At 49.0% G+C, this 25,695-nt stretch overlaps 1 protein-coding gene across 15 annotated transcripts in view; it reads right to left on the reverse strand.

Annotated features, from left to right (window-relative positions):
• Positions 1–25,695, reverse strand: part of LOC129535564 (NBPF family member NBPF4-like) — a 203,223-nt gene that overhangs the window by 117,729 nt on the left and 59,799 nt on the right. The gene's annotated exons all lie outside the window — the stretch shown is intronic.

Raw genomic sequence — 25,695 nt, forward strand, 5'->3', positions numbered from 1 at the left:
CCCCGAGTAGTCCAGGGGCTCGGGTTCTTCCGGAGGGGGACACAGCAACACTCTCTACCTCAGGACGAGCCTCTTCAGGTCACCACTCGGGGGTCAGGGCACTTCAGGCCCTCACGTCAGAAGCCAGTCCAGCAGGACACGGGCACCCACAGGGTCCACGCCTCTCTGCGGTGTTCAGACGTTCTCAGGGCTGTGGCAGAGGTACCCAGGCTCGTCGGGCAGGAATTTATGTTGCACGCTACACGTGGCATCTGACACAGGTGTACCTTACACACGGTAATTAGGAATGTGTCTACCACATGTGAGACAAGAAATTATAGTTGAGTGTAACAACTTCTAAATTTCAATATTTTACAATTATTTTCAATATATTTTTCTTTCAGCCTGACATGAACAGTTGAAACATACAGCAGCATATTCATCACTCAACAAGATATATTGCAATAGCGATCTGGGGGGCTGTGGGGTCCACGCACCAACATTACATTTTTCTAACACATCTCCCACATATTATTCAAAGTGATGCTTTCATGGCCTTGTAGATCAGTTCAGAGGGTAGATGGTGTCTTTCACTACTTTTTTTTTTTTTACTGTCTTTTACCTGTCAGGAGCTCAAGGTACCTGTAATTCTTTAAACTCCACACATAAGGAGACAATGCCACACTGTATGAAGGACTCTCTGTTGCTCTGCATGGGTCCATTTCCACACTGGGCCCAGCGGAACCTCATGGACAGTGGGCCAGATTTCCATCTGCCCCATCCAGCCCCACCTGCTGGGGGGAAAGAAGGGGCAGCCTTCGGATGAGGGAAGGCCCACCACAGACCAGTCCCCAGCTCTGAGCCCTGGGGAGAGAGCCCTCAGGGCGGGGCACAGGGGAGGCTGCAAGGCACCGAGCAGGGCAGCAACAGTGAGAGTTCAGAGGAGCAACAAGGGGCGGGAGGCAAGGAGGGGGAGGAGCCAAAGAGAAGAGGAAGGAAGAGACAGGAACAAGCAGGGGGAGGAAAAGAGATGCACCAGGCAACTGGTGACTGCAAGGACGGGCCCTACAGCCCACCCCGGGCCTGCTCAGCACCGTCAGCAAGGCCTACACCTGCTCAGCCCACCATTTCGTTCCTTCTGGCCCATTCTGAACACAGATGGTGACAGAAACTGCAACACAGACACAGGGTCAAGACTGCACCTTCTGCTGGACGCACTGTGCACAGAGCAGAGGGGAAAGTTCTCAATTACTGAGCATTTACACCACTGACACAGTCCATTCCCACAAGCACAAGGATGATTCATCCTCATAATGATCAAACTAACGCCCTGTAAGAACAAGAAGGGGCCTGTGAATCAGAGAGTCCATCATGTTCAGGGTAATTTTCAGGTCAAGTATATTTAATTGTATTGCAGTGCTCCAAAAATTAGCAACCCATGAATGACAGAACTAGTCTCATCAAGTAGCACGATCCATCGTCTGACCTTGCCAGCAAGCAGGAGAGTAAAGACCTGACCACGAGGAATTCCGAACAGTCACACAGCATCCAATTCTTGTCGGTTTTTAAAAATGTAATTTCCACAATAAAGCTTATGATTTAAAAAAATGGTTTCTTAGAACAGTGAAGATTTCTTGTAAACACATGAGATGAAATTCTCCAGAGTATCTCTGTGGGGGCAGGGGCGATGAATGGACCCTGAGGGCCCAGCACTGGCCAGGGGGAGAGAGCCAGGACCTCCAGGGAACCACAGAGCCTTGCCTCTGGACCCCGAGGGGCTCTGCCTCCAACACCAGGACCAGGGAAGGGAATGGCGAGCAGTGGGAGCCCAGCCCAAAGTCCTGACCACACTAGACAAAGAACCACCTTACACCGGGCATCCCTGCACCTGGGACCCACACACCAGAGTGAACCCTCCAGTATCTGAAGGACAAATGACCTTGAACCTTGACCTATCAAGCACAGTCTTAACCGAGTACATTTGTGTTTTCATGCCTCCCCAAACAGCGCGAGACTGGCCTTAACTGCAGTCTCACCACGTGACCCAGAAGAGGCTGCACAGCTCCCTCAGGGTCACACAGCAGAAGGCAGAAGAGGCAGGATGGCCGTGGCCTGTCTCCAGAGACTCCATGTTCACTGCTACCCTAGCTGGAGTCTCCGCCACCAAGTAAAGCCCACCAAACAGACCTATTCCCACCCATAACAGGAAAACCAAGCTCCCACGACTGCTGTCAGAAAAGAAAACTAACACCCTGCCACCTGACCCATGAAGCAACCGCCTTCAGGATGAAGAATTTTACGTCTGTCACAAAACGCCCATCACCTTTAATGCAGTTACTCTCAGAATTTCCATCTCTTTGCCACCTGCCCTGATGATAAACCACATAATCATGCTACTGTACACAGGAAATCAGGGTTTCATCAAACACCATGAGGTGAGTGACATCAAGGAGAGCTGGAGCGGCATTCCCAAACAAACACCATTAAACTCAACACTTTTTTCATTTTAAAGCTCTATCAAGAGACACATGAGATGCTTAGAACTTAAGCTATAGGGTTCAGAGGGGAATGCTGGCAGTGTGTTCTGAAGGATTTTGGTCATGAATGGTATATAATTTTTTACAACAAGTCTTGCTCCAGTAATAAAAATACTTTATTCACCCGCCATTCCCAGTCAGAGCGCGCATGCCTCCGTCCGTGGCCAGCACAGTCACCGCATGCCTGCTGGCCTTTTATCTGCATGCTAAGCTGCTCTGAGAAGACTCGGTCTCTCCTTATTTTGTCAGAGGGTCCCTATTACACAGCTCATTACAAGTGTCCCTAACTCTTAGACAACTCTCAGTTGACGATGTGGCTTTGACGGTGTGGCTAATGAAGTATAAAGCTTCAACAACAAATCATTTACAAGTCCTGGGTACTGCATTTCTAATGAAGGAAGGTTTTAATCATAAGCAAATGTAATCATTTAGGTTAAGCAAACCACGGATCTGATAAATGTAGCACAAAGAGCCATTAAGCAAAAATTACGACAATAAGGAGACAGAATAGTTAATGTTGCAGACTTAGCAGTTTACGCTATTTATAGAATCTAATAAATGTTTTCTTGATAAAACTGAGAATACTAGACCACCCTACCTGTCTCCTAAGAAACCTGCATGAAGGACAAGTAGCAGCAGTTAGAACTGGACATGGAATAACGGACTACTGGTTCAAAACTGGGAAAGGAGTACATCGAGGCTGTATATTGTCACTCTGTTTATTTAACTTATATGCAGACTACATCATGAGACATGCCAGGCTGGATGAATCACAAGCTGGAATCAAGATTGTCAGAAGAAATATCAACAATTTCAGATAAGCAGATGATACCACTCTAATGGCAGAAAGTAAAGAGGAACTAAAGGACTCTTGATGAGGGTAAAAGAGAAAGGTGAAAAAGCTGGCTTAAAACTCAACATCCAAAAAAACTAAGATCATGGATTGCAGTCCTATCACTTGACAGTAAATAGATGGGGAAAAAGTGGAAATCGTGACATATTTTCTTGGGCTCCAAAATCACTGGACCAGGACTGCAGCCATGAAATTCAAAGACGCTTACTCCTTGCAAGAAAAGCTATGACAAACTGAGACAGTGTATTAAAAAGCAGAGACATCACTTTGTCAACAAAAGCCTATATAATCAAAGTTATGGTTTTTCCAGTAGTCATGTACATATATAAGAGGTGGACCATAAAGAAGGTTAAGTGCCAAAGAACTGATGCTTTTGAAATGTGGTGATGGAGAAGACTCTTTATAGAGTCCCTTGGAGTCTCAGCAAAAAGATGGAACCACTCAATCCTAAAGGAAATCAACGCTGAATATACATTGGAAGGAATGATGCTGAAGCTCCAATCCTTTGGCCACCTGATGCGAAGAACTGACTCACTGGAGAAGACCGTGATGCTAGGAAAGACTGCGAGCAGGAGAAGAGCGGGTGGCAGAGGATGAGCTGGCTGGATGGCGTCACCGACTCAGTGGATGTGACTGTGAGCGAGCTCCGGGAGACGGTGAAGAACAGAAGCCTTGTGTGCTGCAGTCGACGAGGTAGCAGAGCTGGACATGACTTAGTGACTGAGCAACAGCAATAAATGTTTTCTTGATAAAACTGAAGTCAAAACTTCCCTGCGCTTACTTCTATGCTTCTGAGTGGGTTCTGTGTCCTCTCAGGCAGTTGGGACTTCTGCCAGCATACAGCAGACGATATGACCTTAACACCCACATTTATCGGATGGTGAGAATGGCAAGGCGCAATGCTCAGCAAAGTGCTTAGGTTGTTTCAGCTTGTGCCCCTGCACCCACAGAAGACTGTGAGACCCACTGAGGGGTGGGGTGCTGGGGCTGGCACAGAACAGGTGACATGCAAGCAGCTTCTGCGCCCCTGAACTGGGCTATAGTGCAACAGAGTGCGCCCTGCTGGGCACAGCAAAGCCAACGCTGAAACAACCAGCTGTGTTGAGGGTGCTCCCCACCTTCTCAGGGTCTCACGCACTTCTGCCTCGATCGATCCCAGCACTGTCTGCACTGAGAGAGCCGATGTTGATGGAGATGTCCCAGGCTGGCACGGCCCCCATCACGACAGCCTGGTCTCCCCCACCTTCCACAGCAAAGGAGGACGTACAACATGGTAAGCAAAGTGAGAAGCAACAAGCATGACATGAGAACCACCTCTTGAGGATGGCAGAGAGACACCCCACGAGTCTCTAAAAGCACGAAGTCACTGATTGTCACGGACAAAGATGTTTAAAGAACACGTTCCTGCCCCCGTCCCTGGTCACAGAGCACCTCCCATGCCAAGGACACGCCTACAGTAGGGGCCCAGCACTTCCCTCCTGACACAATGATGAGACAGAACAGGAAGAAAAAAATTCTATTCACAGAAATCAGCTGTTTAAAATGTCTGAAAACAGCTGTTTCTGAGACAAGATACTGCCGGGTAACTCTGCTTTAGCCTCATTCTCAGGTGCTCTAAGTGAGGTTCCACAGCAGCGGCACAGACGCAGGGGATCTGGGAAGAGGCTTTGGCGCCAACGACACTGGGCGTTATGGCGGAAAGAAACACTCTGTCAACAGGCTACGGAAAAAGACGGCCGACCGATGACTGCGTCACCATAATAATTTACATATTTGCTTAATAATTTACATATTTGTATTGAACTTTAACACTAAGTTGGCAGGACACATAAAATCTCAGATAATTTAATGTGATGTGTCTAAGTTCTATGCACACAGTAGGCACTCTGCTGCAATAACGAATAGAAAAAAGAGAGTCAGATAGTACCCTATGACTGGTTTAGCAGAAAAGAGTCAAAATGTGTAATAAGGTAGGCCTTAATACAGATCACAAAAGAAACTGAAAAAAGCTCATCAGTGTTTGTAGAGGACAGGCCTGGGAGATGCCCGTTCGCCCCCGGGAAATGCACTGCTTCTCTGTGACCCCGTAACAGATCTGCCTGATATAGCCAGCTTTACCCATGTCACGCTCCCATCACAAGAAGACCAGGAAATTAACAGGTGTTCTCCCTTTTCAAGAGTAATGCACATAAGATTTCCTGTATTATACACACATCCTCAAATTTCAAAGATAAATTTCTTAAATTAACTCAACACATATTAAGCAATCTGTGTTTTTACACAGAGACGTGCACAGCAGGCCCTCCAAGCACCCGCTGCAAGGCTCACTGGTGCTGGTCAAGAGTGCCCGTGTCCTCCTATCAGGATGATTAATGAAGGCACCTTGTTCACAGAATGTCAGACTCTGACTTTTTAACAACTGACCTTTCACAGAATACTACTGAACTCGTAATTCCACTTTTGTTCAGTTTCTTATTAGTGGAGTTAAAATTAATACTTAGGGGAATGATGGCCACGGTGATGCACAGGAAATCTCAGGGCACATCAGCCTTCTGTGCAGACCGCCCAAGGAACAGCTGCTGCGTCTGCCTACTTCTGCAGCCCAAGGATTCTGCTAAAATTCTGTGTCCTTTAAAGACAAATTAAGGGCAGTCTGCAGACCTCTTTTGAGAACAAAGATGTATATTTTGAGAAAGACTTTAAAAGTTTGTAGGGTTTTTTGTAGAACTTAATGCTCCTGTAATGCATTTTTGCTTCTGTATTTTGCTTGCTGCTCATAAAACCAAAGTTACTCCATTTTAAGATAAGGTTGTTTTTAAGTAAAGATTCTTAAAATTGTTTTTGAAAAATAAAATAAAATAGATGGAAAACCTTGAAGAAAAAAAAAAGTTTGCAGGGTTTTTTTAAAAAAGATCTAATAAAATTGCTAATTCCAATCATAAATTTAAAAGAATTTACTCTTACTCAGTTTTCTGAAACATTCCTGATGACTATAATGATACATGGCACAACATACTCTAAACCCACATTCATCTCTTAGAAGTGACAATTTAATAACCCATCAAGGCAACATGCTACGCCAAAGCCACTTACCTTACACTGGGATCACATGAAAAAAAAGTAGCTGCTAATACCTCAAGAACTCCCCCTGAAAATAGTAAAAAGATTGGGAAATGGAGGTGGAGCAGGGGTTTCTTCTAATTATCACTGGGAATAGTAAATTACTTAAGGACTCAATTTTTTCACCATAGCAGCCATCTCCATACTCAGACATACCTAATTTCTATAAACCCCTTAAGGGCCCAAACTAGTTTTGGCTTCAAAGATCTTATGGGATCCCGGGGCAAAGTAAGAAGGCAAGATACATTCAATTATTAATTCTTATTAAATATTTGAGAAAAGTCATTCTGAATAAATATTGAAAATACAGTCTGTCCAGGTACATGTGTAGTCTAAGTCTGCTTCCTATGCTGTGTTGCAACAGTTTAATGGTCCCTGTTGTCATGAGGCCATTCACGTGAGAGGGTTAAGGATCAGGCACAAACACGAACACCTAAGAGTAAACAACAGATGCCTGTGTGCAGGCCCAGAGCCTTGCTCCGAGGCAGAAACTGCGCCCTGGCCAACGGGAGTGTCCTGGAACCAGGGAATCGCCCACTGCTATGTGAAAAACTCCAGAAGACCAAACACTGCTCATTCAAATCCCAAATGCCAAATGTGCCAACGAACATCACCATTAAGGGAACGGAATGAGATCGAGGCTACTACCCTCAGAGCAGAACAGACAGACCAGCAGCAAGCATGAGTGTGCATAAGATGGGTAATCAAGACTGCAATGGAAAGAAAGAGAAAGCTGAAGGAAAAAGAGAAATGGCAAAAATGATCCGACACACTTGATGAAAGACTCCAAGTCAGCTGCACTTTCACAAAAGAGCAGAAACAAAGACTATAAAAGTGGGGTGCCTCTGCTCAGGTGCAGTGCGGGGTGGCAATCACAGGAAAGACACAGGAGATTTCCACAGCAGGTCCATGATAATACAACAGAGCTGTAACACAATTTCCCATCTCAGAAAGGAGGGCCAAGGAGAAAGAACGCCACAGCTTCCATTTAGGGAGGGAAAACAGGAAACTAGCAAACTCAGATGGAAAGGGCCCTGCCCCCACCAGGCAGAGGGACCAAGGTCACCAGGAAGTTAGAGAAAGCCAGCGAGGATCAGGGCCACACACCTCACACCTGCTAAGACACACAATCCTGGGGAAAGGTCATGAAATATTGATGTTCTTCACTCCTGCAAAGATAACAACAAATTCATGAAGGAAAAATACACCCAAATCTTTCCATTTGCATTCTATAATGTTTCCACTAAGCTGAGGGCTCACTGTGCTATTACGCTTACCCAAAACGGGCAGTATTTCAATAAGGAGTCTTTGAAAAGACCACCTTCAATCTCATCACAGCCTGTCAGCCAAGGCGTTGCACGCTTGTATCTGGCTGCCTGTCACAACGGATGAGACTGCGACTCTCCTGACACCCAAGACCGGGTCCTGAGGACACGGCTGCCGGGTGCGGCCTGATCCTGGTGGGCACCTGAAGGCCCGGGTGGCCTCGCTGCCCACGCGGAGGAAGCGGGGCCCCTTCTGGAGTCTGCACAAGGGAAGCCAGGTGCACCCGACAGAATGAAGGGAAGCATACCTACAAGATGCATCCTTCATTTCATATCGAATGACTCTGACTACACCAACCTCATCTCCAAATGCAATTCTGTTCTCTTAAACTAATGTTCTGAAATATGATGAGCATGCATAGTTTAACTCCAGTTCTTCCAGAAAGAAGTTGAGAACAAAACCTCAGGCATCCCTCACTTTCCAAATCTAGTAATTCACTCCTGAAAACATGTTGTAGACAGAATCTACAAAGGCTTTTTCTCAATGTAACTTGGAAAAACAATGAGTTCCTATTCTATCTAAAAAAACTGCAACCAATTTCACCAATTATCAGTAAAACAACTTTGTAAAGATATAAAAATTCAAAGAATTCTGTAAAATCTCTATCACTTAAACAATTACCTAAGTATTTAACATTTAGTGAACTCACTACTGAGTTCATTTCTGTGCAGTTCTCAAGGTCATAGGGCAGTCTCAGAGGAAAACTACAATTCATTTCTACCACTGGAAGAAGCATATGTGGCAACATAAATGAAATTAAGATATGTTAAAAAATCCCAAAGATACTAACCCACGAAATTCGACCAGAGCTGGTAGTGACCTCAGGCACTCATACAGAGATTCAAGATGGGCTAAACCCTTAGGGAAAAGGTGGAAAGATGTCAGTGAAAAAGTCTCAGAAGTTAAAAAAGAGCCTGGGAGACGAGGCACTAGTCAGAGGCCAGCAATAACACAGAGACTGCACCCTGCACCTGACGGGACATGCAGAGCATCAGAGCAGAGCTTCTGAGTCATAATGAAACGGGGGTGAGATACAGTGTAAGCTGCTCCGCATTTGGACAATGAAACATAGTCTACCTCACACTCCCGACTCGAGGGAGCATGGATTAACGGGGACAGGTAGGACAGGGCAGAAAAACAGAAAGAACAGGACAAGAAAACACAGCTTATAAAACAGGGGATGCAAGCACTCAAGTGTCGGGCAGAAGCTGGAGAGAACACAGCGTCACGGGCTCCAGGAAGGGCAGGTCCACAGACTCTCCAAGTCCAGTGCACAGGGCCTGCGGGAGAGCCATCTAGGACGTGTCCCTCAGTGGGGACAGCTTTCTAGCACGGCTGGATTTAAGAAACGGAGGCCTTCAAGGGTGAACTGTGACTTGCGCTTCCCATAGGGGCTTCAGGTGGTCACTGTGTGTCAGCGTGGGTTTGCCGACCGCAGCAAATGTGCCACTTGCCGGGGGCTGTGCCTGTGTGTGGAGCAGGAGGCATATGGGGAATTTCTGTACCTTCCTCTCGATTCTGCTACTCTTCAATTGTCTTCATTTTTTTAAAAAAGGATGCCTTCTTGAATCATTTTCCTGTAAGTCCTTGTGTTCTGAGGCCCCATCTTAAGCTGCCACAATTCCGCTAACACTGGTGATACTCAAGCAGGTAACTGACCTGGGATGACTGCTTAGCTTTATCAGCAGCATGCCTCCACAGCAACGAGAAAGGAAGCTAGCTCCACAGTGACACGGCAGTCACTGAGAAGCACTGCACTAGTCTGCCAGGGCTGCGTAACAAAGATCACCAGGCTGGGAGCTGCCCTCTGGCAACCGGGAGTCTGAGCTCCAGGCCTGGCTCCTCCTGAGGCTGTCCTTGGCCTACAGAGGCTCCCCCTCACCTGTCATCACGTGGTCTTCCCTCTGCGTCGGGGTCCTAGCCTCTCCTTCCTAAAAGGACACCAGCTATATGGGACCAGAGCCCACCCTCAGCATCTCCTTAATGGCCCCACGCCCTAGAGAACAGACTTGTGGCTGCCAAGGGGGAGGGGGCTGGGGGAGGCCCGGAGAGAGAGAGGTCAGGGTCAACACGCACAAGCCATGATACACGGGGCGGATAAACGACGAGGCCCTGCTGTGCAGCACAGAGAAGAAGAAAAGGAAAGACGATAACCACCACTGTGCTGTGCAGAAAAAAGTAACACTGTAAATCAACTATTCTTGGATTAAAAAAACTGTATAAAAAATAAAAGGCGCTCTGTCCAAATGAGTCCCACTCTGAGGTACTAGGGGATAGGTCTTCAATGTATCCATTTGTGGAGACAGAGCTCATCCCAGCCCATAACAAGCACTCTCCCCGAGACCACCAGGGCTGACACTAAAATACCTGAGTAAAACACCGCTAGTCTCAACTCACAAGACGACACAGTAAAATCCTGCCAATCCCTCACAGTCCAAGGCATGACAGTGACAAAGTGTGGGCTCTTTCTAAGAGAATACTTAGGAGAATAAAAGGCTACTTGGAAACCACTGTTTAACAGTTGATCGCTGCTTCAGAAGAGGAGGGTGACACAGAAGGACCCATCGAGGGCCCTCTGGGGGCTGCCTGTCTTCAGAAGGTCCAGTAGTCGTGTGGACCTGCCTGACCCCGGGCACGGTCTCCATCTGCTCTAGAGGACCTCGGAGCAGGAAGACCCTGGGGAGACAGCACGCAGACTCCGGCCACCAGCTGAAATAAAGCCCTGAATGAACACCACACTTGTTTTCACCTCCAACCTCTGTGAGCACATCATTCTGTATGAAGAGCTCCGATATTCCAGTCCCCAACCCTTCATTTGTTCCATCTGTAAAAAAGATGTCTGCACTGCGTCCTGGGCCAGGTACTAAGGGTACCAGAGCCAGGAAGCAACAGAGACACGGCCCTGCGCTCCAGGAGCTCAGACTTGAAGACACGGCCCCAGAAGGAGGTAATTATAACACAGTGTGACCAGGGCCAGCGCAGAGTGAGTTCAAAGTGCTGAAGAGCTTGCAGGAGGGTCCAGAACCAAGTATGGACAACTGAGAGGGCTGTGAGACGGTCAGATTCCAGAAGGAGGATGGGAAAGCAGCAGCCTGCAGGTGGAGAGGCGGTGGGGGAGCACCCCAGGGTCATCTCAGGAAACAGGAACAGCAGCAGCAGGACTGCTGTTATCGTCAGTAGGACAGCGGTTATCACTGCCATCCAGAGCAGCAGCGAACACTCCAGGCCTTACTCAGGGTTGGGCACTATTCTAAGAACCTTCTATAGATTAGCTCATTTAATACTCCCAATCCCCTATGGAGTAGGTACTATCACGATCCCATGTGACATGTGGGCAAGCAAGACCCGAGCAGTGAAGTGACTCACCCCCTATGTCTGTCAAGGGGTGGAGCAGGGACTCAAAACCCAGGCGCCTAGCTCTGGAGGCTGTGGTCTCACCCACCACTTGGCACCACAAGATCCGGGCTGTGCAGACACACACCAGGAAGTACAGGTCAGTACACCTCAGTCTAGAGTTCAGGGGTCAGAGAGCAAGGACGGAAGAGCTGGTCAGAGCCAGTGTTCCCTTACCCTAAAGGACTACACCACATTCTTTCAGGAGGTTACGTGAACACGCTTAATTTCAGAAATGACTATGCAGGAAAGGAAGAGTGTTACAGGGGCTGAAACCATAGGGGAAGAAGTCAGAAAGCTTAAGGAAACGTTCCCCAGGTTCACAAAGACGCTCAGTGAGGATGCACACTGCAACCCCATGACAGCAAACAAACAGCCTGGAGTTCACCAGGGCAGGAGGAGGTGTCATCAAGGCAAAACCATCCAATGCAGGCCTTTAAAAAACGGACAAACCATGCTTTAAGAAAGTATTTAATAACATAAAAATGCTTATGACAGAAAGTTAAATTTAGAAAGCAGAATACAGAACTGATTTTAAACACACAGTGATGAAAAAGCTAGCAGGAATTGTAATATTAATAATATACTTCTGGGTATTAGAACTATGAGGGACTTATTTCCTTTGTACTGAGTTGGCCAAAAAGTTCGCTTGGGTTTTTCTGATAAGATGTTACAGAAAAACTCGAACCAACTTTTTGGCTAACCCAGTATTTTCCTTTATTTGCTAAAGGGGCCCAAGTCCCACGGATGAAAGCACTACAAGCTCACCGTCTGCAGGCTGCTTATGGCTGTGGCACAGGTGGAGTGGACACACGTCAGCCTGCAGGCGAGGAAATCAGCCACGGGCAGGCCCATCAAGGACCCAGCTCGTGGCACTTCTTTCTTGCAGTAAACAGACTTTCAGCACCAGTCTCAGCCACTCATGGTTACAAAACAGCTGCCCCAGCTCCCAGGATCACATCTTCAGACATTACATCCAAAGACTGAGGAGCAGAGGGAGTCTCCCTCACCCGTCTCACGGCACTGGGGAGGAACGGTCTCCCAGGAGCGATCCAGAGGGCAGCAGACTCGCCCCCGCACCCCTGCCCCACTCGGTGAGCCAGCACCAGGCACTCAGTCGCTGCAAGGGAGGCAGGAACTGAGGTGGCCTCTGGGACCGGCAAACAAGGAGCTGCCCCGCTCCCCCCCAGGAACCTTTCCTCCTGCTGATTCCAGAGCTTCCCCAGCAGTCTTCGGTGCCTTCTGAACACTCTACTGCTCTCTGCACCACACACACGATTTCCTGCCGCTGTCTCTGCCTCCCCTAACGGACAAAGTTCCTCGAGGACAAGTGCATGTCTCTGCATCGACCTTGCACTGGCCTACTACACACTTGTCACAGGAAAGCTCGATGAATGCTTGGTGAACACAGTTCTAATTTCATTTCCTTGTTGAACTGATGTGACAAAAATGTACTGTGCGCCCCATGGGCCCACAGGCTCACCCGGTGTGTGGAAGTAAGAGTACCACTGCTCACCCAGCTCCAAGGCACCGCGCCAGGGAGACGCCCTGCTCCGCTCATCTGCTTCGTCAGGCAGGCTTCTTGTCTCCACCGCTCATGGCCAACAGAGTTCTGTGTGAATCTGACTTTGTGAAAAAGGATACGTTTCTCTCCATTCACTTGAACATAATGTACTATTACTAATATTAATAATTTTAGCTCCAGAAATTGTACCAGCCTCCCAAAGAAAGAGTCCTTGACCCAAAATATCAGAGGATATTAAACTGAGAAATGATCTACTGATGCAAATCATTAAATCTATTTGCATTTGCTTACTGAACCCTAACAGAGAAATTAAAGTACATGCAGCAAGGAGCACACCGGCTGTGCGTGGTTAAGAGGAGACGTGGTGTTGGATCCTGCTCTCTGTCATTAATTTTCCCACTTTCCCTGATTAACAAGTAAAATGTTTTTCCTGCTTGAAAAGTTTTAATAAATAGAAAAAAGCGGAACAGCTGACATAATTTTTGATGTAATATACAAGGGCTTTTAATATTTTTACATACGTTAATGAAAAAGCTAGGAGAAAATACTAAAAGGTTATATATGTGTGGAAAAATGAAGACTAACCTTCTGGGAAGGACTTCTGAGTGTATGTCACTCCTGCACCTTTTGATTTTGGCATCCGTACGGCAGTCCCGCAACAGGTGTCACCAGAAAGCCTCCCACCTGAATCCCGTGACCCCTGGTGCCAGGATTACCTGAAGGCAGACTTCACACGATGGGTACAACACTTCCCCAAAGTGACCAGGGACACACAATGCAGACTTCCCCATGGAAATGAACCAGTTACTGGGCAGACACCCCACCTGGCACACGCTGCACAGGTAAACCATCACCCCCACGAGTGAGCACATGGCACAGACCCAGACACAGCCAACATGTCCTGGGAACCAGTACACCGCCATCAGCAGGCTCTCACGGGACTCCTCTCCTCGTGGCCCTCTGTCAGAGTGGCCCAGGCAGCACCACGATGGATGACCTCCTCAGGCCACTTGGCGCCATCAAGCACCAGGCGCTAGGTGTGCAGGAGCTGAGCCCAAGACAACCCCGCAGGGCCCACGTGACGCCCCCACAGCAACAGCCGACCCACAGCAGGGACGCAGGCCGCTGGTCCCCACTGGCTCTATGCCCCCAGGGGAGCTGCTCGGCACCATACAGTACACATCCCCTTCCTGGAGCAGAGGATGGCCCAGAGCATGCGCTCCTCCTGGTGAAGACAGCAGCTCAAGCCACAGAAGCCACATAGCCAAGCCCGCCTCTCACAGCGGAGAGTCCAGTCCTCCCAGAAGCTGGGGAGAGAGAAGCCCCCGCCAGGACACTAGCCACGCTGATCTGTTCCCACTGCTCTCTCGTAAGTAAATACACCGACCCCTATGAGGGTTGTTAAAATGGCTGCTTTCTGACACAACAATGGGGGGAAAGTTGTTCTTCAGTTCTCCTTATCCTGGCTTCGTGACATGAAATAATATTTTCACAGCAGAACTGGAACCTTCCACTTCAATAAAGCGCCCCTTCTCCAAGCCAGGATGAAAAGCACACACAGCCACCTGTGCCTTCATGACTCACAGCACAGTGCCCCCTTGGAGTGATCGGAAGCCACTTTCAGAAGGTCAGGGTAAGCTCTCCTGTGAGAAGCGCAGGCCAGGCTTCCAGGCAGGAAGCAAAAGATCAGGCTATGTGCTCCTGCTCATAGTTTTCTCTAAAGCATGTTACGTGTACCCACTAAGGATTTTCCGCTGCTTGTTTGATATTTTGGTTTTGATCACTGCACCCAATAACAGTTCCTTAACTAAAGATAGAGGAAACAGTTAATCGTTACAGGTGAAAGCATCTCACAAATTTAGAGAGACAAAGTCAGTGTGCAACAAAGGCCCTTGAAATTCCTGAAAAATCTCAGCTTCAAGAGCAGTCTAGATCCACCACGAGCTACCAGAATGGGGCTCCAGCGGACCGGCAGAGCTCAAAGGGGCCTCCGTCCCCTGCTGGTGGCTGCTCCCCTGCAGTCTGCGGCCTGCCGCTCCTCACCCCGCACCCCACCACCCCAGGCCTGCCTGTGGTTTTTCCCCACCTGCCCCACTAACCTTCCTCCTCCTCTTCGGAGAAGTCCAACCGCATCAAAGCCAAGCTGACCAGATGCAGAAAGCTCCAGGGTCAACTCAGCATCCTTTCAGTCTTAAGATGCTGCATTTCTTCTGCATCTCTCTGCCTTACAATTTCTGTGCCCTGGGGTCCTGCTTTCATTAGGAATACCTCCCCCACAATTACATACAACGTTGCATTTCTTCAAAGTTCTTCCCCACCGATCAGCAAAATCTGGCAGGCTGGCTCTGCAGCCCCCACACTCCCAAAGCGGAGCGGCTGCACTCCCTGCCCCACTGCCCTGAGGAAGAAAGTGCTCCAAGGTCCACCTGCCATCCAAGCCAAAGCAGATTATTAGGACCTGCAGGGGGGCTGGGTCTCCAAACAGGCCTTTCTCAGCTTGGGGTAGTCCAGCAACCCTGGGTATCAAAGGAGGGCTGCAAGAGAGACACAGGCAGAACAGCGGGGACAGTTCCGAGCTCAAAGCTGGCGGAGGCCATAGTGTTCACCGAGTACGGCATTGCGAGACACACCGTTCTGGAGCTGGCCTGTGGTGATGGGTGTGAAGCAACATCAATGTCACGCCGTGGAACTGGACTCTTAAAAATGGTTAAAATGGTAAATTTTCCATCAGGAGGGTGCATCTGGGTCAAAGCAGCATCGATTATGCAGGCACAGAGGGGAATCTCTCCCCTCCCTCAGTGACGACCTTGCAACCCCACTACCCCAGAGGGTAACCGTCCACTGAAATGACCAACAGGCCCAGCCCTGCTTATAATCAGGACAAAATGAGGACAATTTCTAATTTATACCTGCTGCTGCTGCTAAGTCACTTCAGTCGTGCTCCTCCAAATCATGTAAATAAATTGAAAGTGGATTTTTAGAAAGATTACATACATTTTAGCTCTGTCAAGGCAAATGACTTCCACAGCACCCTGGGCAGAAGTGAGTGGGTGTCCTTTAAAACAGACCTGTCCTACAGGCTCTGATTATTCCTTAATGCAGCACCAAAGTCATACTTTGACAAAAAAGTTTATCATCCCCAGACTGCTTAACCAGCAAAACTGTTCAAGTCTGCACAGAAAACTTTGCATGCAAGCAAATTGTCTTAGACACAATTTGTCAAAAAGTAAAAGAAAAAAGAAAACTATTAACATGTCATATGCTAAAGTAAATTTAAGGGTTTTGTAATAATAGATGCAGATGGGACCCCACCTTAAGAAAATTTTATGGCTTACAGTTTAAATTCAGGAACTCTATAAATCTTGAACATGCTCTTGGCCCTCAGATATTAAGGCTAAAAATGCAATACTAAAGTTGTTTGTCAGTTTCTCCTCCAGAAGGCAATTTACAGCTGACGGGATTATGTCTATAGCATATGGAACTTTAGCAATAAAAATCTGGAGAGGTCTTGAAAACTCCGATGCAAAGAACAAGATACCACATGATTAATTGCCCCTTTAATAAGGGGTTCCCGGAGCTGGCATGATAAAGCGAAGGCAAGAAGGGCTGCAGAAGCGAACGAGTTAATGAGATGATAAACAAGTTGTGGGCATAAGTCCGTCCTCTAACCATCATCTGTGGGATGGGGTGTGGCGCAGAGGCGGGACACACCAGTTACAAAATGCTCCCTTCTCTCCTTCAATATACTTGCCAATTTAATACGTGAATTCTAACAAGGAAACCAACTGGCTGCAGTTTGCCACTTTTTGAAATGAAACATTACAGCCCAGGGTATGACAAGGCGGTCCTGAGCAGGCCGTGCCCACGGGCTGCCTGCACTCAGAGTCCAGGGCTGCCTCGGTAGGGAAAAAGCGGCCACATCCGCCACAGGCCACTCCTCGCCTCCTGCCCATCTGCCGCTCCCTGAGGACTCAGACTCCAGCAACCAGGGCCTGAGAAGAATCCCTTGTCCTTCCACACCAGCTGTTCTTCCTGCTTTTGGACTGGAACCTCCACCACCCTGGACCCGCCTTGAAGATGCAGAGAGCCGAAGGCCTCGTGAAGCTCCAGGATGACCCTCCGAACCCCACCGCCACCCGAGGACAGGCTGTCGGATGCTGACTAATGGGGTCAGGCAAGTGTAGCCGCTCAGCAGGTGAGCACACAGGGAACAAGAGACGACTGCGGCTGGGGAAGCCTGCCCCAAGAAGGCCTCGGAGACAGCAGAGGGAGCCTCAGATGGGGAGCCTTCAGCTCTGGTTCCCTCGCCAGGCTGCATGGCATCCCCGCAGGACACTCAGTCCCTGGTGTTTGGTTCCTTAACCTGGAAAATAACAGGGCTGGTCCAGACAGTGCCCAAGGTCCCTCACAGTGCTCAAGGTCCAGGAACCCAGGAAGTTTCGAGAGCAATCTGCAGAGAAGCACTCAAGAATGTATTAACATCTGTTCATTGGAATCCCTGCCATTTGCCTGCACGAGTCTTCCTTAACATTTGAAGTAAACATCAGTATTTCAATTCCTTGAAAAGTAGTTCACAGGTATGTCCAAACTGACGGAAGACAACATAGACAGACAGACCCACACAGCCTGGCAGAGGAGGCTGGGCTCTGAGCAGAGGCTGGGCCACAGAGACAGAATCGCCCATCCGGCTCCACCTCCTTCCCCGGACAGGCTCAAGGCCACCTGCAGGCCTTGGGTTTAACTGTTCCACCCAACAATGCCACACACAGCACCACGCAGTCCAGACTCCGCTTCTGCCTTTTGTTTCACTGAAGTATAGTTGATGTACAACGTCATATAAGTTACAGGTGTAAAATTCCCAGTTTTTAAAGGTCACATTTCATCTATGGCTTAAAGAACCTGCCTGCCAATGCAGGAGACGTGGGTTCAATCCCTGGCTCAGGAAGATCCCCTGGAGAAGGAAATGGCAACCCAATCCAGTATTCCTGCCTGGGAAATCCCATGGACAGAGGAGTCTGGTGGGCTACAGTCCATAGGGTCACAAGAGTTGGCCATGACTTAGTCACTAAACACCAACTGCATTTATACTTATTATAAAGCACTGGCTTTACTTCTCCTGCTGTTAAGTGTATCCGTGTAGGTTATTCTATACAAAACAGCTGGCACCTCTGAATCCCCGACCCCCCATTGTGCCCCCCACCCTCCCCCCACAACCGTGGATAACTACTAGCTTATTCGCTACACCCGTGAGTCTGCTTTTCTGTTCTATTCAGTATTTGTCTTTCTGTCAAACTTATTTCACTTAGCATGATGCCCTCCAGGTCCACTCATGCTGCTGGGAATGACAAAATTTCATTCTTTTTATGGCTGAGTAATATTCCATTGTGTGTATGTGCGCACGCATAAATACATTTTCTTTGTTCATTTATCTGTTGATGGAAATCTATGTTGCTTCCATATCTCGGCAACTGTAAATAATGCTATGAATTCTAGCATGTATTTTTTGGAATTAGTGTTTTCCTTTTTTTCAGATATATACCTAGGAATGAAAATGTTAGGTCACATGGTAGTTCTGTCTTTAGGTTTTTGAGAAACCTCCATACTGTTTTCGACAGTGGCTGCACCAATTTATATTCCCACCAACAGTATAGGAGGGTTTCCTTTTCTCCACACTCACATCAAAATGTGTTATTTGTGTTCTTTTTGAGAACAGCCATTCTAACATGGATGAGGTTTATCTCATTGTGGTTTTGATTTGTATTTCCCAAGGCTATGGTTTTTCCAGTGGTCATGTATGGATGTGAGAGTTGGACTGTGAAGAAAGCTGATCGCTGAAGAATTGATGTTTTTGAACTCTGGTGCTGGAGAAGACTCTTGAGAGTCCCTTGGACTGTAAGGAGATCCAACCAGTCCATTCTAAAGGAGATCAATCCTGGGTGTTCATTGGAAGGACTGATGTTAAAGCTGAAACTGCGATACTTTGGCCACCTCATGCAACGAGTTGATGGACTTGAAAAGAGTCTGATGCTAGGAAGGATTGGGGGTGGGAGGAGACGGGGACGACAGAGAATGAGATGGCTGGATGGCATCACCGACTCGATGGACATGAGTTTGAGTGAACTCCGTGAGTTGGTGATGGACAGGGAGGCCTGGTGTGCTGTGATTCATGGGGTCACAAAGAGTTGGACACGACTGAGTGACTGAACTGAACTGAATGATTCATGATGGCCAGCATCTTTTTCATGTGCCTAATGGTCATATGCATTTCTTTGGGAAAATGTCGGTTCAATTCTTCCTACCCACTTTTAAGGAAACCATCAACAAAACAAAAAGACAATGTACCGAACAGGAGAAAATATTTGCAAATGATATGATTGATAAGGGGCTAATAGCCAACATACATAAACATACAATTCAACATTCAAAAGCCAAACAACCCAACTAAAAAACAGACCTGGCCTCCTGACAGTCACTATACTTGTGTCCATGTCAGGCCTCATCTCCCCACCACCAGCTCCCGAGAGCCGCAAGAGGGGCAAGCACCTCTCTTTCCTCTGTCTAGCCCCACTGACCAGCCCCCAGCGCTCCAGATGGTCCACAGACACCCGGGAGTTGCACATGAGCTCGGACTGCACATAGGACCAGCAGACAGCAGAAGGCTTTCAGCATCACTGGTGGTGTCAAAGGTGTTAGTCTCAAAACTATTATCAATACAAGTTTTGTTTACCTAGAAAAGATGTAAACACACCAGAAACTCTGAACCTAATAAGCGGCCCAGTTCTTTTTAACAAAAGCACTGCTCAGTTATACAATAACTCTTCCTAACAGTCTTAAACTGGATAAAATAAAGATCAGAAAGCTAAGTGTTTTTCCAGAAGAGTTTTAGAAAGGAAAAACCACTATGGGGGAAACTTTAATAACTACTTCTGAAGGAGTTTTAATAACTGAGAACAAGAATTTTTTTTATCCCTACATTTAAAAGTACGTATTTTTAGTGGAAGCAACATTAAAGAAGAAATGCCTAGAATGTATATATTTATATATGCCTGTGTGCACACATAACACTCACATACAAATACTATACACAAGAACATCTATTTGAGAAATGAACAATAACAACAAAGTATCATCATATCCCTACTATAACCGGTTAAGGCTTACATTTGCCCAAGGCAATGGGTTAGGTATTAAAAATGCTTCTCTTCATTGCATCCTTCTACAACTGTTTATATTCCATTTTTAGCTGGTCTAAACAGCCTGGCAGAAACCTGCGGTTGGGACGTGAAGAATTTGCACATGGAAACTCTCTGCCTAGTGACCCTGCCCCGACATTCAGCTGCAGGGGGACAGCTCCCAGCGACATGGCTTCTTCAGGATGAGAGAAAATGTCTTCCCAAGCTGTGTGCTCAGCCCAGGAACCCCTAGCCCAGCCTGACCTGTGTGACACTATGTATAGAAACAGCAGAACGCTTGCTTCCCCAACTGAAGGTTTCCATGGCGGCTCCTTCAGGAGTGATGGACACGCCCACTGTCCCGTGAGGGAGCCGCAGAGCAAGGGCACTTTCACCTGTGCCGGCCAGTGAGGACAGAGAGGCGGGCCTTCTGCAGAAAGGCACAGGAGCAGCAGCTTCACAGGCACCATCACAGCAAGAAGACTCTAACTCCCCCAACACACAATACGTGTGAGCATTCTGCCAATGGATGCCAAAACTTAAAGTAAATGACGGTCCAGGGGGACCAATGTTCTTCCATGGAACCTCTCAGAATCTGCAGGTGTACTGAATATAGTCTGTAAGCCCTTTTATTTACAAAAGGTTTGGGTCTATATGCATGTGTGTACATCGCATGGAGGGTGTCAGGGAAATGCTTCTCAACAGACCTACTGGGGCTCTCAGGGGACACACTAAATGAAACCAGGAAAGACCTGTAACAAGCGGGTAACAGCTCCGGAAGCAAGCAGCACAGAGGAGGTAAAGCCAGGACACAGACGCTGGGCAGACTCCCTGCGGCTGCAGCTGTGAGGGGGCTCAGCCCAACGGGACCCTGAGGAGAAGGGCAGCACGGACACCAGGCAGCGCGGAGATGCTCTCTGGCTCCTGCCCTCCAGCCCGACACGAAGCTCCGAGAGCTGAGAGGGCGCCAGACCCTGGGTGTGGCCCTGGCGGCACTGTGGGTCTAGCTCCCTGCTGGGCCCTCGCACAGCACGTCCATGCTACAGGGCCATCTCAACTCTGGATCGAGCCATTTCCCCTGCAGACACCTGGCGAACCACCACCACTGCCCCAAATTCCACCAGCAAAGCTTCAACTAGCTGGCTGGGAAATGCTGCTTTCCCAGATCAGAGACTGGAGGAAAGTGGAAGTCAGTACTAGACCCCAGCGAGTCTGACACCAAGGGAGCAGATGCCCACAGCAATTTCAACACGACCGCCAACTGGCCCGTCCCCCACCTCCCCAGCTCCACCTTCCTCCATTCTCCTGTGTCTCGCCTCTCCTTCGGCTTTTTTTGGCGCTGCTTCTTGACCAGCTCCCTGCTCAACTGTCCCTCCAGATGGTCCTCTCCTCCTTGTGGCATCCCCGGAGCTGACCCCTGAGAGCCGGCACCATTGCCTAGTCGGTGACAGCCAGGGCCTGGGACCTTGCACACACCTCCCCCAGCCAGGCCCCTGTGGCCCCCGGCCCCCCTGGCCGACCACAGACAACGTCACAGTCAGGCTCTACAGTCAAGGCACTGGGCTCAGGCCCGCACCCCGGCCCCTGCAGCCGCCTCCACGTCTGTACACGCAACCCCCCCCACGGAAGGACGGAACACACCTGACTGCCCACCCAGGCCTGTCCTGTGCTGGGCGAGGGCTCTGTGTAGGTGGAGCCGTCCCGTTCATTACTGCACCATGCCCAACGCGTGTCCCCAAGGCACGGGGCCTGTCACACAGCAGGCACTCATGTGCTGTGAGTGAACAAACAAGTGACTCTAACTTAATCCTAAATTTATTCAATGTTTTCATTATAGCAAGACCCACTGCTGTCGCTTGATACAGCAACTGGTAATAACAATTCTGGATGAATCTGACACAAGATAATGCTTCAGTTCGACTCAAAAATTAAACTCATTTAATGGGCCTCCCTGGTGGCTCAGAGGTTAAAGCGTCTGCCTCCAATGCGGGAGACCCGGGTTCGATCCCTGGGTCGGGAAGATTCCCTGGAGAAGGAAACGGTAACCCACTCCAGTATTCTTGCCTGGAGAATCCCATGGACGGAGAAGCCTGGTAGGCTACAGTCCACGGGGTCGCATAGAGTCAGACACGACTGAGCGTCGGAACGGAACCTTTAACTCAATTTAAATTCTAAACTGATTGGCATCAAGAATTATCCTGTACCTTAATATCAAGGAGCTGATCTAATTACCGACACAATTTAAAGAAAACAAATTTAAGAAATCAAGTGTATTTTGAGAGTTTACAGCTTAAATGGCTGTAACATTTTGAAAACAAAAGCTGAACATTATTCACTAATTGCAGATGGTTTAAATACCAGTAATACATTAGATAAACACGAACAATAAAAAATTCTGGAAATAAAATCCAAAGGCAAAATATCAGAAATACCTATCAATGGTCTCATATCCTACACAGTTCTATTTTCACAAAGGGGAGTGGGAGCGCCGTGAGGCACCATTTGGTACAGAGCAGAGTCTGCAGATGGCAAGCCACTCCAGTACTCTTGCCCGGAAAATGCCAGGGATGGAGGAGCCTGGTAGGCTGCAGTCCGTGGGGTCGCTAAGGGTCGGACACGACTGAGGGACTTCACTTTCACTTTTCACTTTCACACACTGGAGAAGGAAATGGCAACCCACTCCAGTGTTCTTGCCTGGAGAATCCCAGGGATGGGGGAGCCTGGTGGGCTTCCGTCTATGGGGTCACACAGAGTTGGACACGACTGAAGTGACTTAGCAGCAGCAGCGTCTGCAGAAGCAGCTCTGAGCTCCAGCCACCAAGCCCCTTGTGTGGCATCAGCTCTGTCCCCTGTGAAATGGGCATAGCGTCACCAGATAAGCTTTAAACACCAGTTCGTAAGCTGATGAACATCCTCCATGTCCGTGGCGCACACGTCACAGGTTAGGAAGGCAGATACATGGAGACGCATCACCGTATGCGTTTTGTTCTGACAACAATTCTGAGCCGAAATTTTCAAATGAAACATGAACTGATGAACATTCTATTTTAAAGACAATCACATCCAGGCAGGGAAGCCCAAGAATACTGGAGTAAGTAGCCTATCCCTTCTCCAGGGTATCTTCCTGACCCAGGAATCGAAGCGGGGTCTCCTGCACTGTAGGAAGATTCTTTACCAGCTGAGCCCCCAGGGAAGCCCCCACATCCAGGCACCCAGCACAAAAGTGACCCCAATGCTCACTGTTAAACCCTGACCAGGCCTGTCTCCAGGCCCTGCTCCACCGCTCACGTTAAGCAGCAGCACCAAGAAAGGAAAGGGCAGCTCTGTCGTGGAGCCAGTGCCCAAAACCAGAGTAAGTAGAGAGACCACTTCTTCTCCCCACAGCCTTCCCCTTGACCCCGTCACTCATCTGCTGACAAAGGGGTCCTTGTGTGGGGCCGCTGAGCTGCCCGGGGGCTACACGCAGCAGCTGGCACTCAGCTCCTCACATGAGGCCCAGCAGTTCTGAGCGGAGCCCTGACACCTGACCCCTGGCAAGCCGACCCCTCTGGTAAAGGGCTCTAGAAGAAAATGGAAATGGCCTCCAAGGTGTTAGAACATGGTCATAAGCTCCACTGCTTCTCTTGGAGTTTAACCTCCATTCTCTCACAATCTGAACAAGCCTTTTAACCAACTTTCCCGACCACAGCTAATTAGAACATGTCAGGGCACAGACTGCCAAGAGGCTGGCCAGAGGGGACTGGCCAGCAGGCACAGTGACACGGGGCGGGGCGAGGGGGGGGAGGCGGGACGGGGGCGGTGGCACAAAGGCAGATGAGCCGGGAGGCAGCGGGAGGGCCCTGCTACGTCCAGGTCCATCCACCGCATGGCAGGGATGCCTCCCAGGGGCCACGGGAGCACTGCTGACTTGGCCAATTCTACCAAAACAGGCCCTGCGAGACCACAGGTCCCGAAGGGGACCCCACGAGAGCACACGGTCTAGGCCCTGTCAGCCTCAGGGTGAGGCCCACCCATCAGACACCCTTTCCTTACAGTGAAAGTTGCTGCTTGGAGAAAATGTGGAAGAGCCCCCTGACATTTTTAGAAACTTTTTATCTTGTATTGGGGTATACATGAATAACAACGTTGTGATAAGTTTCAGGTGAACAGCAAAAGGACTCACTCATACATACACATGTGTCCATTCCCCCATAAACTCCTCCCATCCAGGCTGCCTCATAACACTGACCAGTTCCATGTGCTACACAGTAGGTCCCTGTAGGTTATTCATTTTAAATATGGGCTTCCCTGGTGGCTCAGTGGTAAAGAATCTGCCTGCCAGTGCAGGCGATGTGGGTTTGATCCCTGGGTTGGGAAGAGCCGCCTGGAGAAGGGAATGGCTACCTGTTCCAGTAGTCTTCTCTGCAAAGTCCCATGGACAGAGGAGCCTGGCGGGCTACAGTCCATGGGGTTGCAAAGAGTTGGACACAACTTAGAAACTAAACAACAGGCAACTCTAAGTTCCTTCTCTAAGCCTCTAAGTTTCCTTCCGTCTTGTCAGTTCATTTGTGTCTTTTCTTCTTGGATTCGCCATAATGCCATTTGCAGCAACACAGGTGGACCGAGACCGTCATACTGAGTGGAGTCAGTCAGAGAGGAGGAGGAATACCGTGTGACACGCTGTATGCGGGGAAGCCACGGCTGCTACCAGGCCACGACTCCCCTCCCGGTGAGGGGAGCCAGACACGGTCATGACTGAGTCCTGCACAGTGAGGGTACTGCCAGGAATGTCCTCCAGGGAGCACACACCGCTCAGCCCGCGTCTCCTCCTCAAGGGACTAGGGCAGGCCTTGCAGCAGAGTCGAGGCTTCTCGCAGCTGTATCGAGGCCACAGGAGACCTGCTTCTTTGGGAAAACTGCAGCGCCAGCCTTTCAAAAGCAGGCGTGGACAGAGGGGCGGTTCAACATCGAGAGGATTTCAGGACTTCCCACAAGCCACAGGGGAAAGCACCCACTCCCTCTGCGTGACGTCAGCCAACACACCTCCTTTCCTCTAAAATGCTCCCACACTTCAAATGTTGGAAACTTGTTAAAAAAAAACAAACTCATTCTGACAGTTTGAAGTTCATATTTAGAACTCTTATATTTGTAGCTGTTATTCAACTGTTCATTTCTTCCTTCTAAGAGGACCCTGGCAGACTGAAAATTAAATGAACCAACCCACGGACACAGGCATGGGAGTCTTGTCATTTCTGTCACCCTGAAACACAGCAGTAAGACTGACAGAATAAAACTCTTACACTGCTCTTTTCTCTCACATGGATCTGGAAAGTTCTAAATCTCAGTGACACTTGCTTAAAAATGCCCAGTCACCCTGCTCCCACCTTTCGCCCTGCCCAGTAAACAGTGAGCCTGTGCAACAGGCTAAAACACTTGGGGGGAGGGGAAAAGAAAGAGAAGAGGGGGAAAGCCAGCGAAGCCACGCGCAGCCTGTTTGTTCTCTTCTGGGTCAGAAACCGCAGAGTAACACGCGGCATCACACCTTTCTGTGGTCATGCAGGACTGGCCTGTGGTGCGGGGGCCTGTACCCACCTTCTCTGCGGTACAAGCTGCAGAGCCGACCCAGGAGGAGGTCCCAGAGGCCCCGTGTGGAGGGCTGGCCACCCACCATGCGGCCCTGCAGTCACCTGAAGGCACCCTGTGCACGCGCGCCTGTGCCTCACGAAGCGGCCCCAAGATGCTGCCGCACAGCCGCCCCGGACGGCCCGTCTGGGGACAGGGGCTCCTCTAGAGACACTCCCCCACCGCTCC

Source organism: Moschus berezovskii, chromosome 4 (assembly GCF_049115385.1).
Source record: "Moschus berezovskii isolate FMDL1 chromosome 4, NW_MosBer_1.0, whole genome shotgun sequence".
Classification (NCBI taxonomy): Eukaryota; Metazoa; Chordata; class Mammalia; order Artiodactyla; family Moschidae; genus Moschus; species Moschus berezovskii.